The sequence below is a fragment of the Eleutherodactylus coqui genome, chromosome 3 (genome assembly GCF_035609145.1).
Source record: "Eleutherodactylus coqui strain aEleCoq1 chromosome 3, aEleCoq1.hap1, whole genome shotgun sequence".
Lineage (NCBI taxonomy): Eukaryota > Metazoa > Chordata > Amphibia > Anura > Eleutherodactylidae > Eleutherodactylus > Eleutherodactylus coqui.
This window is the reverse complement of record NC_089839.1, coordinates 116,902,098-116,918,300: the sequence shown is the minus strand read 5'-3', so window position 1 is coordinate 116,918,300 and position 16,203 is coordinate 116,902,098. Positions and strand designations below refer to the sequence as shown.

Here is a 16,203-nt window from a genome sequence, read left to right as displayed (position 1 = left end):
TTCTAAACGAACACTTACGCACCCAGACACCGGCTTTACCGAGGACTTCAGTGTCCGCGCGTAAAGATTCGGCCGGCGCCGGGGGGCGGGGAGAGGCGCGGCGGCGCGGGCGGCAGCAGCGGGGAACAGGGGGGAGCCCTCTCTCTCTCCCTCTCCCCCCCACTCCCCGCCACACCCCCCCGCGCTGCCACGGCGACCCCCGAACTTTTTTCGCCCGAGCACGGAATTGCTCGCAAAGTTCGGTGCTCGGGCGAAAAGGGGCGGAGCCGAACACGTTCGCTCATCTCTAAATGTTATACATTTTCTAAGAACAAATTCTACCAGGTGGGCACATCAAAAAGCACGGGCCTGCACAAAGGAACAGCTGTGGAGCTACCAAACTTTATGCTAAAGAAGATAGCAGTTGTGCTGCTTATTTTAAAAGCAATGTCAAAACTTTTCCCTAAGAAACTTTCTACCAGGTGAACAGAAGAAGACAGGATGCTGCTCCAAGGAACAGCTGTAGGGCTACTAAGATTTATGCTACAGAAGACTGTGGGTGTGCTGCTTGTTAAAAAGAAATGTCATACTTTTTGCAAGGCCAAATTCTACCTGGTGAACATAAAACTAAATAAGGGCCTGCGCCAAAGATCAGCTGTAGAGCTACCAAAAAAATAGGCCAAGGGAAACATCAGGCGTGGTACTTGTTTTAACCCTTTCCAATCCACTGTCTGACGTCTGAAGACATTATGATTTAAGGCTGTACAGCGCTGATGTTGGAAGACGTTCGTCGGAGTTCTCTTACTGTATATTGCCAGCCTCTCTGCTGTCGGAGCCTATCCAACGTGTCACCTCATGCAGTACTGGCTTTAGCCAGCATATAGCGCCTTTGTATAATGGCAGAAAGAGTTAGTCCCCTAGGAAAACCAGGATACAAATTGGATTGGAAAGGGTTAAAACCAATGTTATAAATTTTCCAATGAGAAATTCCACAGACAAATTCTACCAGTTGAACAGATGATCCTCCTATTCCTCTTCCACCAAGTAAAAGCAGTAGTGCTACCAAATATTATGCCAAGGGAGACAGCAGGCCTGATCCTTGTTATAAAAGCAAGGTTTTATATTTTTAAGGAACACATTCTACCAGATGAACACAGCAATAGAGCACTGGACTGCTCCAAGGAACAGCTGTACAGCTACCAAAAATTATGCTACAGAGGACAGCACTAGAGATGAGCGAACGTACTCATCCGAGCTTGATGCTCGTTCGAGTATTAGCGTGTTCGAGATGCTCGTTACTAGAGCACCACGCGATGTGCGAGTTACTTTCACTTTCATCTCTGAGACGTTAGCGCGCTTTTCTGGCCAATAGAAAGACAGGGAAGGCATTACAACTTCCCCCTGCGACGTTCAAGCCCTATACCACCCCCCTGCAGTGAGTGGCTGGCGAGATCAGGTGTCACTCGAGTATATAAATCGGCCCCTCCCGCGGCTCGCCACAGATGCATTCTGACAGAGATCAGGGAAAGTGCTGCTGATGCCGGAGCTGCTATAGGGAGAGTGTTAGGATTGATTTTAGGCTTCAAGAACCCCAACGGTCCTTCTTAGGGCCACATCTGACCGTGTGCAGTACTGTTGAGGCTGCTTTTTGCAGTGTTGCACTTTTTTTTTTTTTGTCCAGAGCATTGCGTACTGCAGTAATTTTACATAGTCCAGGGCCAGTAGTGGTGGTGAGGCAGGGACAGTGAAAGACATATACAGTCTATATAGGCAGTGGGCTTTTCCAAAAAAAGTTGGGAAAAAAAATCTATTTGGGCTGCCTGTGACCGTCCTGACTGTACTGCGTCTCTGCTGGGGGTACTTGTCCTAATTCATATGCAGCCAGCTAAGTGTTACAGCAGGCTTGTGCAAAATTCTTTCCTGGCTCTGCGTTGCCTCTTACATCACCGCTGTCATCCTGTCCAGAGTGAAACAGTCTGCAGTAATTTTACATAGTCCAGGGCCAGTAGTGGTGGTGAGGCAGGGACAGTGAAAGACATATACAGTCTATATAGGCAGTGGGCTTTTCCAAAAAAAAGTTGGGGAAAAAAATCTATTTGGGCTGCCTGTGACCGTCCTGACTGTACTGCGTCTCTGCTGGGGGTAGTCGTCCTAATTCATACGCAGCCAGCTAAGTGTTACAGCAGGCTTGCGCAAAATTCTTTCCTGCCTCTGCTGTGCGTTCCGTAAGCGAAGTCAGCCTCCAACCACAGTCCAATAAGCGGCACATTTAATTACAGCGTTCTGTTTCTGCACTACTGGTAATACAGCATGCTGGGGGGTAGGGGTAGGCCTAGAGGACGTGGACGCGGGTGATGACGCGGAGGCCCAAGTCAGGGTGTGGGCACAGGCCGAGCTCCTGATCCAGGTGTATCGCAGCCGACTGCTGCGGGATTAGGAGAGAGGCACGTTTCTGGTGTCCCCACATTCATCTCACAATTAATGGGTCTACGCGGTAGACCTTTATTAGAAAATGAGCAGTGTGAGCAGGTCCTGCCATTGATGGCAGAAAGTGCATCCAGCAATCTATCGACCACCCAGAGTTCTGCGCCGTCCACTATTGCAACTCTGAATCCTCTGGCTGCTGCTCCTCCTTCCTCCCAGCCTCCTCACTCCATTACAATGACACATTCTGAGGAGCAGGCAGACTCCCAGGAACTGTTCTCGGGCCCCTGCCCAGAATGGGCAGCAATGGTTCCGAATCCTCTCCCACTGAAGGAGTTTGTCGTGACCGATGCCCAACCTTTGGAAAGTTCCCGGGGATGAGGCTGGGGACTTCCGGCAACTGTCTCAAGAGCTTTCAGTGGGTGAGGAGGAGGATGACGATGAGACACAGTTGTCTATCACTCAGGTAGTAGTAATTGGAGTAAGTCCGAGGGAGGAGCGCACAGAGGATTCGGAGGAAGAGCAGCAGGGCGATGAGGTGACTGACCCCACCTGGTTTGCTACGCCTACTGAGGACAGGTCTTCAGAGGGAGAGGCAAGTGCAGCAGCAGGGCAGGTTGGAAGAGGCAGTGCGGTGGCCAGGGGTAGAGGCAGGGCCAGACCGAATAATCCACCAACTGTTTCCCAAAGCGCCCCCTCGCGCCATGCCACCCTGCAGAGGCCGAGGTGCTCAAAGGTCTGGCAGTTTTTCACTGAGAGTGCAGACGACCGACGAACAGTGGTGTGCAACCTTTGTCACGCCAAGATCAGCCGGGGAGCCACCACCACCAGCCTCACCACCACCAGCATGCGCAGACATATGATGGCCAAGCACCCCACAAGGTGGGACGAAGGCCGTTCACCGCCTCCGGTTGGCACCGCTGCCTCTCCCGCTGTGCCCCAACCTGCCACTGAGATCCAACCCCCCTCTCAGGACACAGGCACTACCGTCTCCTGGCCTGCACCCACACCCTCACCTCCGCTGTCCTTGGCCCCATCCACCAATGTCTCTCAGTGCACCGTCCAGCCGTCGCTAGCGCAAGTGTTTGAGCGCAAGTACGCCGCCACGCACCCGCACGCTCAAGCGTTAAACGTGCACATAGCCAAATTTATCAGCCTGGAGATGCTGCCGTATAGGGTTGTGGAAACGGAGGCTTTAAAAGGTATGATGGCGACGGCCCCGCACTACTCAGTTCCCAGTCGCCACTACTTTTCACGATGTGCCGTCCCAGCCCTGCACGACCACGTCTCCCGCAACATTGTACGCGCCCTCACCAACGCAGTTACTGGCAAGGTCCACTTAACAACGGACACGTGGACAAGCACAGACGGGCAGGGCTACTATTTCTCCCTGACGGCACATTGGGTGAATTTAGTGGAGGCTGGGACAGAGTCAGAGCCTGGGACCGCTCACGTCCTACCCACCCCCAGAATTGCGGGCCCCAGCTCGGTGGTGGTATCTGCGGCGGTGTATGCTTCCTCCACTAAACCACCCTTCTCCTCCTCCTCCTCCTACGCAACCTCTGTTTCGCAATCAAGATGTGTCAGCAGCAGCACGTCGCCAGCAGTCGGTGTCGCGCGGCACGGCAGCACAGCGGTGGGCAAGCGTCAGCAGGCCGTGCTGAAACTACTCAGCTTAGGAGAGAAGAGGCACACGGCCCACGAACTGCTGCAGGGTCTGACACAGCAGACCGACCGCTGGCTTGCGCCGCTGAGCCTCCGACCGGGCATGGTCGTGTGTGACAACGGCCGTAACCTGGTGGCGGCTCTGCAGCTCGGCAGCCTCACGCACGTGCCATGCCTGGACCACGTCTTTAATTTGGTGGTTCAGCGCTTTCTGAAAAGCTATCCACGCTTGGCAGACCTGCTCGGAAAGGTGCGCCGGCTCTGCGCACATTTCCGCAAGTCCCACACGGACGCTGCCACCCTGTGCACCCTGCAACATCGGTTTCATCTGCCAGTGCACCGACTGCTGTGCGACGTGCCCACACGGTGGAACTCTACGCTTCACATGTTGGCCAGGCTCTATGAGCAGCGTAGAGCTATAGTGGAATACCAACTCCAACATGGGCGGCGCAGTGGGAGTCAGCCTCCTCAATTCTTTACAGAAGAGTGGGCCTGGTTGGCAGACATCAGCCAGGTCCTTGGAAACTTTGAGGAGTCTACCCAGATGGTGAGCAGTGATGCTGCAATCATTAGCGTCACCATTCCTCTGCTATGCCTCTTGAGAAGTTCCCTGCAAAGCATAAAGGCAGACGCTTTGCGCTCGGAAACAGAGGCGGGGGAAGACAGAATGTCGCTGGATAGTCAGAGCACCCTCCTGTCTATATCTCAGCGCGTTGAGGAGGAGCATGAGGAGGAGGAGGGGGAAGAGACAGCTTGGCCCACTGCTGAGGGTACCCATGCTGCTTGCCTGTCATCCTTTCAGCGTGTATGGCCTGAGGAGGAGGAGGAGGATCCTGAAAGTGATCTTCCTAGTGAGGACAGCCATGTGTTGCGTACAGGTACCCTGGCACACATGGCTGACTTCATGTTAGGATGCCTTTCTCGTGACCCTCGCGTTACACGCATTCTGGCCACTACGGATTACTGGGTGTACACACTGCTCGACCCACGGTATAAGGAGAACCTTTCCACTCTCATACCCAAAGAGGAAAGGGCTTCGAGAGTGATGCTATACCAAAGGACCCTGGCGGACAAGCTGATGGTAAAATTCCCATCCGACAGCGCTAGTGGCAGAAGGCGCAGTTACGAGGGCCAGGTAGCAGGGGAGGCGCGGAGATCAGGCAGCATGTACAGCACAGGCAGGGGAACACTCTCTAAGGCCTTTGACAGCTTTCTGGCTCCCCAGCAAGACTGTGTCACCGCTCCCCAGTCAAGGCTTAGTCGGCGGGAGCACTGTAAAAGGATGGTGAGGGAGTACGGAGCCGATCGCACGACCGTCCTCCGTGACGCCTCTGCCCCCTACAACTGCTGGGTGTCGAAGCTGGACACGTGGCCTGAACTCGCGCTGTATGCCCTGGAGGTGCTTGCTTGTCCTGCGGCTAGCATCTTGTCAGAGAGGGTGTTTAGTGCGGCTGGGGGAATCATCACAGATAAGCGTACCCGCCTGTCAACCGACAGTGCCGACAGGCTTACACTCATCAAGATGAACAAAGCCTGGATTTCCCCAGACTTCTCTTCTCCACCAGCGGACAGCAGCGATACCTAAACAATACGTAGGCTGCACCCGCGGATGGAAGCATTGTTCTCTATCACCATCAAAAACGTGGACCTTTTAGCTTCATCAATCTGTTTATTATATTCATCCTACTCCTCCTGCTCCTCCTCCTGAAACCTCACGTAATAACGCTGAACGGGCAGTTTTTCTTAGGCCCACAAGGCTCAGTCATATAACTTTTGTAAACAATGTTTATACGTTTCAATTCTCAATTCAATAAAGCGTTGAAACTTGCACCTGAACCAATTTTTATTTTAACTGGGCTGCCTCCAGGCCTAGTTACAAATTAAGCCACATTAACCAAAGCGATTAATGGGTTTCACCTGCCCTCTTGGTTGGGCATGGACAATTTTTCTGAGGTACATTAGTACTGTTGGTACACCAATTTTTTGGGGCCCTCGCCTACAGTGTAATCCAATTAATTTTTTGCCCACCTGCATTAAAGCTGACGTTACATCAGCTGTGCTGGGCACTGCAATGGGATATATTTATGTACCGCCGGTGGCTTCCTGGCACCCACCCATGCTGTCAGTCCACACGGAGTTGTAACTGCATGTGTCCACTTCTAAAGAACCCCAGTCTGACTGGGGCATGCAGTGTGGGCCGAAGCCCACCTGCATTAAACATGATATTACCTTAGCTGTGATAGGCAATGCAATGGGATATATTTATGTACCGCCGGTGGCTTCCTGGCACCCACCCATGCTGTGGGTCCACACGGAGTTGTAACTGCATGTGTCCACTTCTAAAGAACCCCAGTCTGACTGGGGCATGCAATGTGGGCCGAAGCCCACCTGCATTTAACATGACATTACCTCAGCTGTGATGGGCAATGCAATGGGATATATTTATGTACCGCCGGTGGTTTCCAGGGAGCCACCCATGCTGTGGATCCACAGGGAGTTGTAACTGCATGTGTTGTGAGGGATTAGCGTTTAGGATCGGTAGCAACCTGGGCATAAGCAGTCAGAGACAGTGACACTTGCGATAAAGTCTTTAGTCCACGCTTTGCCTGGGTTTATTTCCAAGCAAACAAAACGAAATACAGGCCTTAACATCAGGCAAACACAAAGTAAATCCTGCTCGTCTGAGCACTTACTATACAGGTAGCGTCCCTGTCTACACAGTGGTAACAAAAATGGCTCCTGCACACAGCCAGCCAGGACTCTCAGACCTGCAAAGGTCTCAGCTCTCTCAGCCCACACGCTGGGCTAGCCGGGCTTCTGCTCCACAGAGCCCTCTCTCTGGCTCTCAGCCAGATGCTCTCTCTGGCTCTCAGCCAGACGCTTTCTCTGGCTCTCCCTGTAGGCCCAGGCTTATAAGGCCTGGTACCAGCCCCACCTGGTACGTGGGAGTGACCATCCCACCCTTCACTTTGGTCACTCCAGGAAAAGCCGGCCCGGATTATGCGGCTTGGAGCCACTTACTTACTACACCGTGTCAGTAACTTAATGCTACTGACACCATACTGCCGGCTTCCTCCACCGAGCCCAGGCTGCTCGGTGGCACGTACCTGGCCAAGTGCTCCCCAAAGCCTCATAGGAGAGCATCCTAGGCAAAATATATATGCCCTCCAGCACTTTGTCGGTCACCTTCTCACAGTGTCTACTTCTAAAGAACCCCAGTCTGACTGGGGCATGCAGTGTGGGCCGAAGCCCACCTGCATTAAACATGACATTACCTCAGCTGTGATGGGCAATGCAATGGGATATATTTATGTACCGCCGGTGGCTTCCTGGCACCCACCCATGCTGTCGGTCCACAGGGACTTCACAATAGGGAGTTGTACCTGCCTGTGTCTACTTCTAAAGAACCCCAGTCTGACTGGGGCATGCAGTGTGGGCCGAAGCCCACTTGCATTAAACATGACATTACCTCAGTTGTGCTGGGCAATGCAATGGGATATATTTATGTACAGCCGGTGGGTTCCAGGGAGCCACCCATGCTGTGGGTCCACACGGAGTTGTAACTGCACGTGTCCACTTCTAAAGAACCCTAGTCTGACTGGGGCATGCAGTGTGGGCCGAAGCCCACCTGCATTAAACATGACATTACCTCAGCTGTGCTGGGCAATGCAATGGGATTTATTTATGTACAGCCGGTGGGTTCCAGGGAGCCACCAATGCTGTGGGTCCACACGGAGTTGTAACTGCATGTGTCCACTTCTAAAGAACCCCAGTCTGACTGGGGCATGCAGTGTGGGCCGAAGCCCACCTGCATTAAACATGACATTACCTCAGCTGTGATGGGCAATGCAATGGGATATATTTATGTACCGCCGGTGGCTTCCTGGCACCCACCCATGCTGTCGGTCCACAGGGACTTCACAATAGGGAGTTGTACCTGCCTGTGTCTATGAATTAAAAACCCCGGTCAGGTAGGGGCATGCAGTGTGGGCCGAAGCCCACCTGCATTTAATCTGACATTAGCTCTGCTGTCCAGGGCACTGCAATGGGATACATTTATGTACAGCCGGTGGGTTCCAGGGAGCCACCCATGCTGTGGGTGCCCACGGAATTCCCATTGCGGAGTTGTACCTGCCTGTGACTATTTATAAAAAACCGCGGTCTGACTGGGGCATGCAGACACCTTGACAGAATGAATAGTGTGTGGCACATAGGTTCCCCATTGCTATGCCCACGTGTGCAGCTCCTGATGGCGGTGGCACAGGATTATATTTCTCATTGATTCTGTACAGCATTGTGGGCTATCGCCCCGCCCCTTTTAGAGAGGGTCGCTGCCTAGCCGTGCCAACCCTCTGCAGTGTGTGCCTGCGGTTCCTCCTCATGGCAGACGCACTTATAAATAGACATGAGGGTGGTGTGGCATGAGGGCAGCTGAAGGCTGCGCAGGGACACTTTGGTGTGCGCTGTGGACACTGGGTCGTGCGGGGGGGGGGGAGGGTTGGGCAGCATGTAGCCCAGGAGAAGTGGCAGCAGAGTTCCCATCACTTTCTTGAATTGCCCAGATTTTCACAAATGGAAACTTTAGCGAGCATCGGCGATATACAAAAATGCTCGGGTCGCCCATTGACTTCAATGGGGTTCGTTATTCGAAACGAACCCTCGAGCATCGCGAAAATTTCGTCTCGAGTAACGAGCACCCGAGCATTTTGGTGCTCGCTCATCTCTAGACAGCACGTGTTCTACTCAAACAAGAGCGTACTCCATGTAACAGGAGCTACATTGTAGAGCTACCAAAAAATTTAGCAATTCACATAGCAGGCGTGTTTTCAATGCAATATCATTCATTTTCCAAGGAAAATTCGACCAGTTGAACACAACAGACAAGCACAGGTCTCCTGTTGCTTCCCCTACAAGGCAAAGCAGTAGCTTTACTTCAATGGAGACAGAAAGCCTTGTGCTTGTTGTAAAGGCAATATTATACATTTTCAAGGAACACATTCTACCAGGTTCACCCAACAACAGAATAATGGCCTGCTCCAAGGAACAGCTGTAGAACTACCAAAATTATGCTTTAGACAGCTGGTGTGTGGATTATTTTAAAAGTAATGGCAAAACTTTCCCAAGGAAAAACTCTACCAGGTAAACAGAAAACTCATACAAGAACCTGCTCCAAGAAACAACTGTAGAGCTACCAAAATTATGCTTCAAAAGACAGCAGAGGTGCTGCTTGTTAAAAGAACAAACATAATCCTGCCCAAAAGAACAGATTTAAAGCTACCAAAAATTATGGCAAGGAAGACAGCAGGCGAGGTTTTTGTTTTAAAAGTAATGTAATAAATTTTCCAAGGAAAAATTCTTACAGTGTAAAAGAACAGTTTAGCATGGGCCTTTTTTCCTTCATGGGAAAACAAAGTAGTTACCAAAAAATATGGCAGCATGGAGGCATCAGACATGGTGCTTGTTTTAAAAGCAATGTCATAAAGTTTGCAATGGGCAGATTTCACTAGCTGAAGGGAATGCTCAAGCATGGGCCTGCTCCAAGGAACAGCTGTAGAGCTACCAAAAATCACTCTAAGCAAGACAGCAGGTGTGCAGCGTTTATAAAAATCAATGTAAAATATTTTCCCATTATAAATTCCAATAGGTAAACAGAATACTTAAGCAAGAACCTGCTGCAAAGAACAACTGTAGAGATGCCGGAAAATACATTAGGAAGACAGCAGTTGTGTTGCTTTTTAAAAAATCATGTCATAACTTTTCCAAGGACAAATTCCACGTCATTAAGGGGTTAAAAGAAGTGGCATACATTTCCCAAGGACAAGTGTTTCAAAAGATAATAAAAAATTCTACAAGATGGATTGGACACTCAAAAGTGGGCCTGCTCTAAGGTATAGTTATATACATGGTGAACATAAAACTAAGAAAGGGCCTGCTCCAAGTGTGCTTGTTTTAAAGCAATGTCATGTATTTTCTAAGGACAAATCCTAGTAGTTGAACAGAACAAACAAGCATGAGTGCACGATCCGGTTCGGAGCCTCTTGTTACAACCAGTGTGGCTTGATAGTGCAGTCAGGTAAAGCGAGAGGTCGCTACACAGGAGTAGCAGTAGCAATTTAGATAAGTAGTCAGGTAGAGGAGCTTTACTACAGGCGGAAGCACAATAATCTCACAAAGAACTGGAGAAAGGATTAGGCTTTTATCGAATGTTGAATTAAGCATTCGACATTAAGCAGGGTGGAGCCAAAACAGGAATTGGATCAGGAACAAGGGCATGGTTATGTAGGGTAGCCGCTGTCTGGAGCACAGGAGCTCCTGAGTTCAAGTCCTGACAATGGGCCTTCTGTTCCTTCTCCTACAGTTATCAAAAATTATAGCAAGGGAGACAGCAGGCCTCCTGCTTGTTATAAAAGCAATGTTATATTGAACAATTTCTATCAGGTAAACAAATTCTATCAGGTAAACACATCAATAAAGCACGGGCCTGCTCCAAGGAACAGCTATAAAGCTACCAAAAATTATGCTACAGAAAATAGCAAGTGTGCTGTTTATTCTAAAAGCAATGTCAGCGTTCGTGGCCTATCTCCTGAATGAAGCGGACATGCGGGTGAAGAGCTCTGGTGCAACACCTAATTCAGAAGACGCCTGTTCTCCTATGCACCCAGTTCAGGCACCATCCTTCTACCTACTGAGGTGAGCTTCCAGGGAACATTCTTGCGGATCCCACTGGTTTTCAGAGCAGCGCACGGCTTTCCCCACATGTAGAGCCAGAGTGGCGGCAGTTCCAGCGGTGTTGCTTCAGAGTTACGGCGTTAAAGACACACTGTAATGCTGAGAATGCTGCTCTGTGAGATGCCTGAGGCTCCTTACACCAAGCTGGGGACCCACTGGAGCTCCCACAGTAGCATGCTAAGACAGAGCTTTAGTGCCTCATTGTAGTCGGCTGCACGTACCCACCCTGGTAGTTCAAAGCATAAAGCAAAGGATTTTTGCCCTCCCGGACTTCCCACAGACTGTTGGTGCCCTATAGCTGGGAACTGGAGACCAAGGAGAAAAGCAAAGAGTCTAGATCATGTGAGGTAATTATCGCCCTCTAATCTTCCTTAGTCAGACCTCCTCAGGAATACTGTGTACAGCTCTGGGCACCCCAATTTAAAACAGACAGAGACAAACTGGAGCAAGTTTCTGACAGTGAAGTTAATCAATGAGTGAAACAGGTTACCATGGGAGGTGGTGAGTTCTCCTTCAATAGAAATGTTCAAACAAAGGCTGGACAAATATCTGTCTGGGATGATTTAGTGAATCCTGCACTGACCCTGGAGGTCCCTTCCATTCTATGATTCTATGAAGTTCAGAGAATAGTTACTAAGATGGTGAGCGGTCTGCAAATCATGTCCTATGAGAAATGGTCAAATGATCTAGGAAAGTTTAGCTTGCAAAAAAGAAGACTGAGAGGAGACTTAATAGCTGTCTACAAATATCTGAAGGGCTGTCACAGTGCAGAGGGATCAGCCCTATTCTCATTTGTACAAGGAAAGACTAGAAGCAATGATATGAAACTGAAACAGAGGAGATACAAATTAGATATTAGACAGTGAGGGGGATCAATCAGTGGATCAGGTTGCCCTGGGAGGTGGTGAGTTCTCCTTCAATCAACGTCTTCAGAGCTGGACAAACATCTGTCTGGGATGATTTAGTGATCCTGCATTGAGCAGGGGGTTGGACCCGATGACCCTGGAGGTCCCCTACAACTGTATCATTCTAGGATCCTTTTCGGACTGCACCTGGAGATTATTTCTAAAGGAAATAAGTTATTTCTACATTTGGCCTGCTTTTCACACACTTTCTATCTTATGAACAGCTAGTGCCACCTTGTGGCACATATGAATAAATCACCTATACGCTCAGATATAATGTTTTTCTAAGGACACGTTCATAAACAGCTCAGGCAGAGGTACTTTTCCCTTCATATTGTCCAGCTTGACCGCCTTATGGTACCTACTTCATTTTCTTTCTTTGTTCTACCACAATTATGAACATGATGAGAAGCAAAATGAAAGGCACTAGCCCTCCTAAACTGACATCTTTCTTTGCGGCTGTGGACAGCCCACAACAGGGAGCAGACAATACTGATTCTGCCGAATCATTATCTGCAACTGAAGCGTCTCAGCTTTCACTCTCACCTAATAAAGAAGTCCAGAACATCTTGCCCAAAAAAGAGATTATACCTCAAATTGCTAGCTCACCCTCTTCTTCATCTCAAGATACAAAAATAAACTCTATATCAGCACACATCCCCTCCTCACAGAGCACAAAGGAGTTGCTCTCAGATCCTCTGTCTTCTTTAAGGGCGCTTTAACACGACAGTTTTTATGTTCAGTTTTTTGCGAGCCAAAACCAGGAGTGAAGAGAAAGTATAATGGAAAGATTTGCATGTCGTCCGTATTTTGGACCCGCTCCTGGTTTTGGCTCATAAAAAACTGAACATAAAAAACTGTCGTGTGAAAACGCCCGAACCAAGAAAGAAGCAGATCACGTTTCACCTGAGGCACTGAATGCCATGTTCCAAGACCTGAAAGATACCATCCGAAAAGATATTAGAGAACCTGTTTCTTTTATTCATAGCGATATCATAACCATAGGTGAATGTACTTCACACCTTGAGAATAGAGGTTTTTGTGGCTGCTCATAACACAGTAGTGGATGCTCACAATGAAGCAGAGGATGACATTGCAGCAATAAAATTGAAGCTGGCAGACTTGGAGGATAGATCAAGTAGGAATAATATAAGATTCAGAAACATTCCAGAAACCGATAATGACTCTAAGCTCACAGAATTCCTCACAGATCTCGTTGTCACTTTTATCCCAGACACTCAGCAATCCAACCTCCTGAGTGATAGAGTTCATAGGGTACCTAGACATAAAAATATACCTGCAGGGGCGCTCAGAGACTAACTCGGAAGACTACATTTTTTCTATTTCGAGGATGCTCTCCAAAGGGCTTCTACTCAAACTAAAAATCTCCCACATAATTTCCAGCAAATCTCTTTCTTCTCAGACCTATCACCTGCCACATTAGCTAGGAGGAGAGAATTAGCAAAATATACAAAAATTATAAAAGAGGAAAAGAATCCCTACAAATAGCGCATTCAAGTGATGCTACTGATTTTCAAAAATGGAGTTACACACAGCATCTCTTGTACTCAGTGTATATATGTGTATATCTATCTATCTATCTCATATCTATCTATCCATTCATCTGTCTATCTCATAGCTATATCTATCTCTCATCTATCAACCTATCTATCTTTCTACCACATATCTATCTATCCGTTTGTCTACCTCATATCTATTTCTATCTCTCTCTCATCTATCTATCCATCTGTATGTCTATCTCATATCTATCTATCTATCTATCTCATATCTATCTATCCATCTGTTTGTCTATTTCATATTTATATTTCTCTCTCTTTCATCTATCAATCTGTCTTATATCTATCAATCTATCTATCTATAGCCCCATTTAGACAGGACGAATGTTGGGCAAGTAATGCCAGACACTTGTCCCCGCACATACATGCTCCCGTGCTCCTGAATGTGAGCTTGTATCGCTGGCTCAGAGCGGGGCTGCAGGAGCACATTTCAGTTCTCACTCCCCCCCCCCCCCCCCCCCCCGCCCCTCTCTATTCAGTTAACATAGCGGTCAGTCAATGCGGAATGGCTGCTATTTACACTGCACTGTCATAGTTAAATTCATTGCTCATCATTTATGCTGCACGGGAGTGTGTATGTGCGGGGACAAGTGTCGGACATCGTTTGCCTGACTTTCGTCCCCTCTAAATGGGGCTTATCTCATATCTATCTATCTATCTATCTATCTATCTATCTATCTATCTATCTATCTATCTATCTATGTATCTATCTATCTATCTATCTATGGCTGGTATACGTTGTACAGCTCCCTGTATATGCTGTATACAATTGTATAGAAACACACTTTCTTGTGGAGGAAGAGCCCAGAAGAATAAGCGGAGGTTGCAAACAGCAGTCTGAATCGGTGTGTTTCTCCCCAGGCTCTATCCTGCATTGTCTACCCTCAAATTCCTGCTTTCTTTATTCTATTTGTACGTATTTGGTCTTCTAGCAACTTGCGAGCAAATCTGCGCCCACACGCAATGTTATGCACTGCGGATCAAACGCTTCCATAGAGATCAATGGAGCTCATACGTGCGGAATCCTCTGAATAGAGCATGCTGTGATTTTGCTTCTGCTTTCAGAATCCAAAATTCTACCCATAAGTGTGAGAGAACCCGCGAAAGTCCATGCCTTTCAATGCCTGTGTATTACCCCATACTGACCGTGGTGATAGTTGAAGTGTTTAGCATTTCTGTAGGGAAAAGCCTTTGTGGATAGTGTGGTTGAAGATCTTTAAAAGGCATTGGGCGAGAATGCTGGCATACAGTATTTTTAATTATATTCATTAGAAAGACCATCAAGGTACCACAGGACAAACAGGGGGATCCATTTTGGGGTGAAAGTCTTTATTCATATGTGTACTGTACAAAAAAACTGTTTTTAAAATGACACAATTGCCAAAAAATAAAAATCATATTTTCCTTCTGCTTTGCTTGGATTCATTCAAAAACTGTGGGGTCAAAATACGCAGTACACCCCTATATAAATTCGTTTAGGGGTCTAGTTTTAAAAATGGAGTCATTTGCGGAGGTTCTCTGTTGTTTTGGCCGCACAAGGGCTCTACAAGTGAGAAATGAGGCCTAAATCAACTTCAAGCAAAATTTCTGTTCTGAAAGCCATCGGCTGCTCCTTTCATTTTGGACCCAGTTGTGCGTACAGACATAAGATTAGGGCCGCAATGGGTATGTCTCTGAACGCAGGACAAACAGGGGTATCCATTTTGGGGTGAAAATCCTCATTTTCATGTGCACTATAGAAAAAAAACTGTCTTTAAAATTACGTATTTGCAAAAATATGATATTTTATTTTTTTCTCCTCTAAATTGCATTAGCTCCTAAAAAGAGACTGTGGGGTCAAAATACTCATGACACCCCCCTCAGTGAATATATTAAGATGTTTATTTTTTTAAATTAAAACCTATGGACTTAACTGCACTGTCCCCAGACTGTTCTGAGCCGTGCCCCGTGGGAGAGGAAAGTGAAGCAAGTGCTGCCATGCGAGCCAGTCCCTCACTCTGTTCGTCTATAGGGATCCATTCATGGGGGAGCAATGCAACACCCACTAGCTACACTACAGGATCTCAGCCTGAAGAGCCAACTGTTCCATCTGTTAAGAAAGTTACTTGGTACTAAGGAACTTTATGGACTCCTTTATTGTTCCAGGACTTTTCAAGACTTTATTTCACCTTTATTGTCCAAAACAACTTTAAAGTTATTTTCTCCCCTTTGCATAACAGATGTTTATGATGCATAACTTAATTGCAGAATGTTAAACTAACATTATAATGTTCAATGTATTGTGAAGGAGGGTGTATGCAAATTAAAATTGACTGTATTCGAGTAAATATGTGTGCGTGCATGACATGTTTGAGTGAGACAGGAGGTCTAGACACTACACCCTACTATCCACTAACTGCACCAGTGTCTGTCTATCATCTTATCTGTCGCAGGAGACGCAGCCTCATTATCATTTTTTTCCTAGTCAGCTCTGTTGAGGGTATAGACTGAAGCTACCACCCTTCACGAGATTCAGAGGAGTGAGGTTTATGCCACTTTCCTTATTTTTCAAAGCCTACCAGTCACCCTTTTCTATTTACATGTTTAGCTACAGTGTTGTATCTTTCTTTAAGCTTTGAGGAGAAGAATTATGAAAGAGCCCATAGCAATGCTAGAGTATCCTGGATTCCATCCAGCCTAGCAGTACTTTTCTCAAAGGCTATGGCCATACCATTTCTTTAAACATTACAGCTTTGCATTGAAAGTGAGATCCCAGGTCGTCTGAGTACACTGGGATGGGTTAACTCTGAGTAGTAACTCTGAGCAGAAAATAACACTCAGGACCAAGATTCGATTTTACTAGAATTGCGTAATGCCAATATTATTGTATGGCTCGGAGACTTGGACCTTGCTGTTGCAAACCACTGAGCATCTGGAGTCCTTTC

General features: G+C 47.8%; 1 long non-coding RNA gene across 1 annotated transcript in view; it reads right to left on the bottom strand.

Annotated features, from left to right (window-relative positions):
• LOC136619810 (uncharacterized) overlaps positions 1-10,821 on the bottom strand; it is a 38,717-nt gene extending 27,896 nt beyond the window's left edge. Inside the window, exon 1 of the long non-coding RNA XR_010791045.1 lies at positions 10,755-10,821. This is a non-coding gene — a long non-coding RNA (uncharacterized lncRNA). The remainder of the gene's footprint in view (positions 1-10,754) is intronic.
• Positions 10,822-16,203: the final 5,382 nt, after the last annotated feature.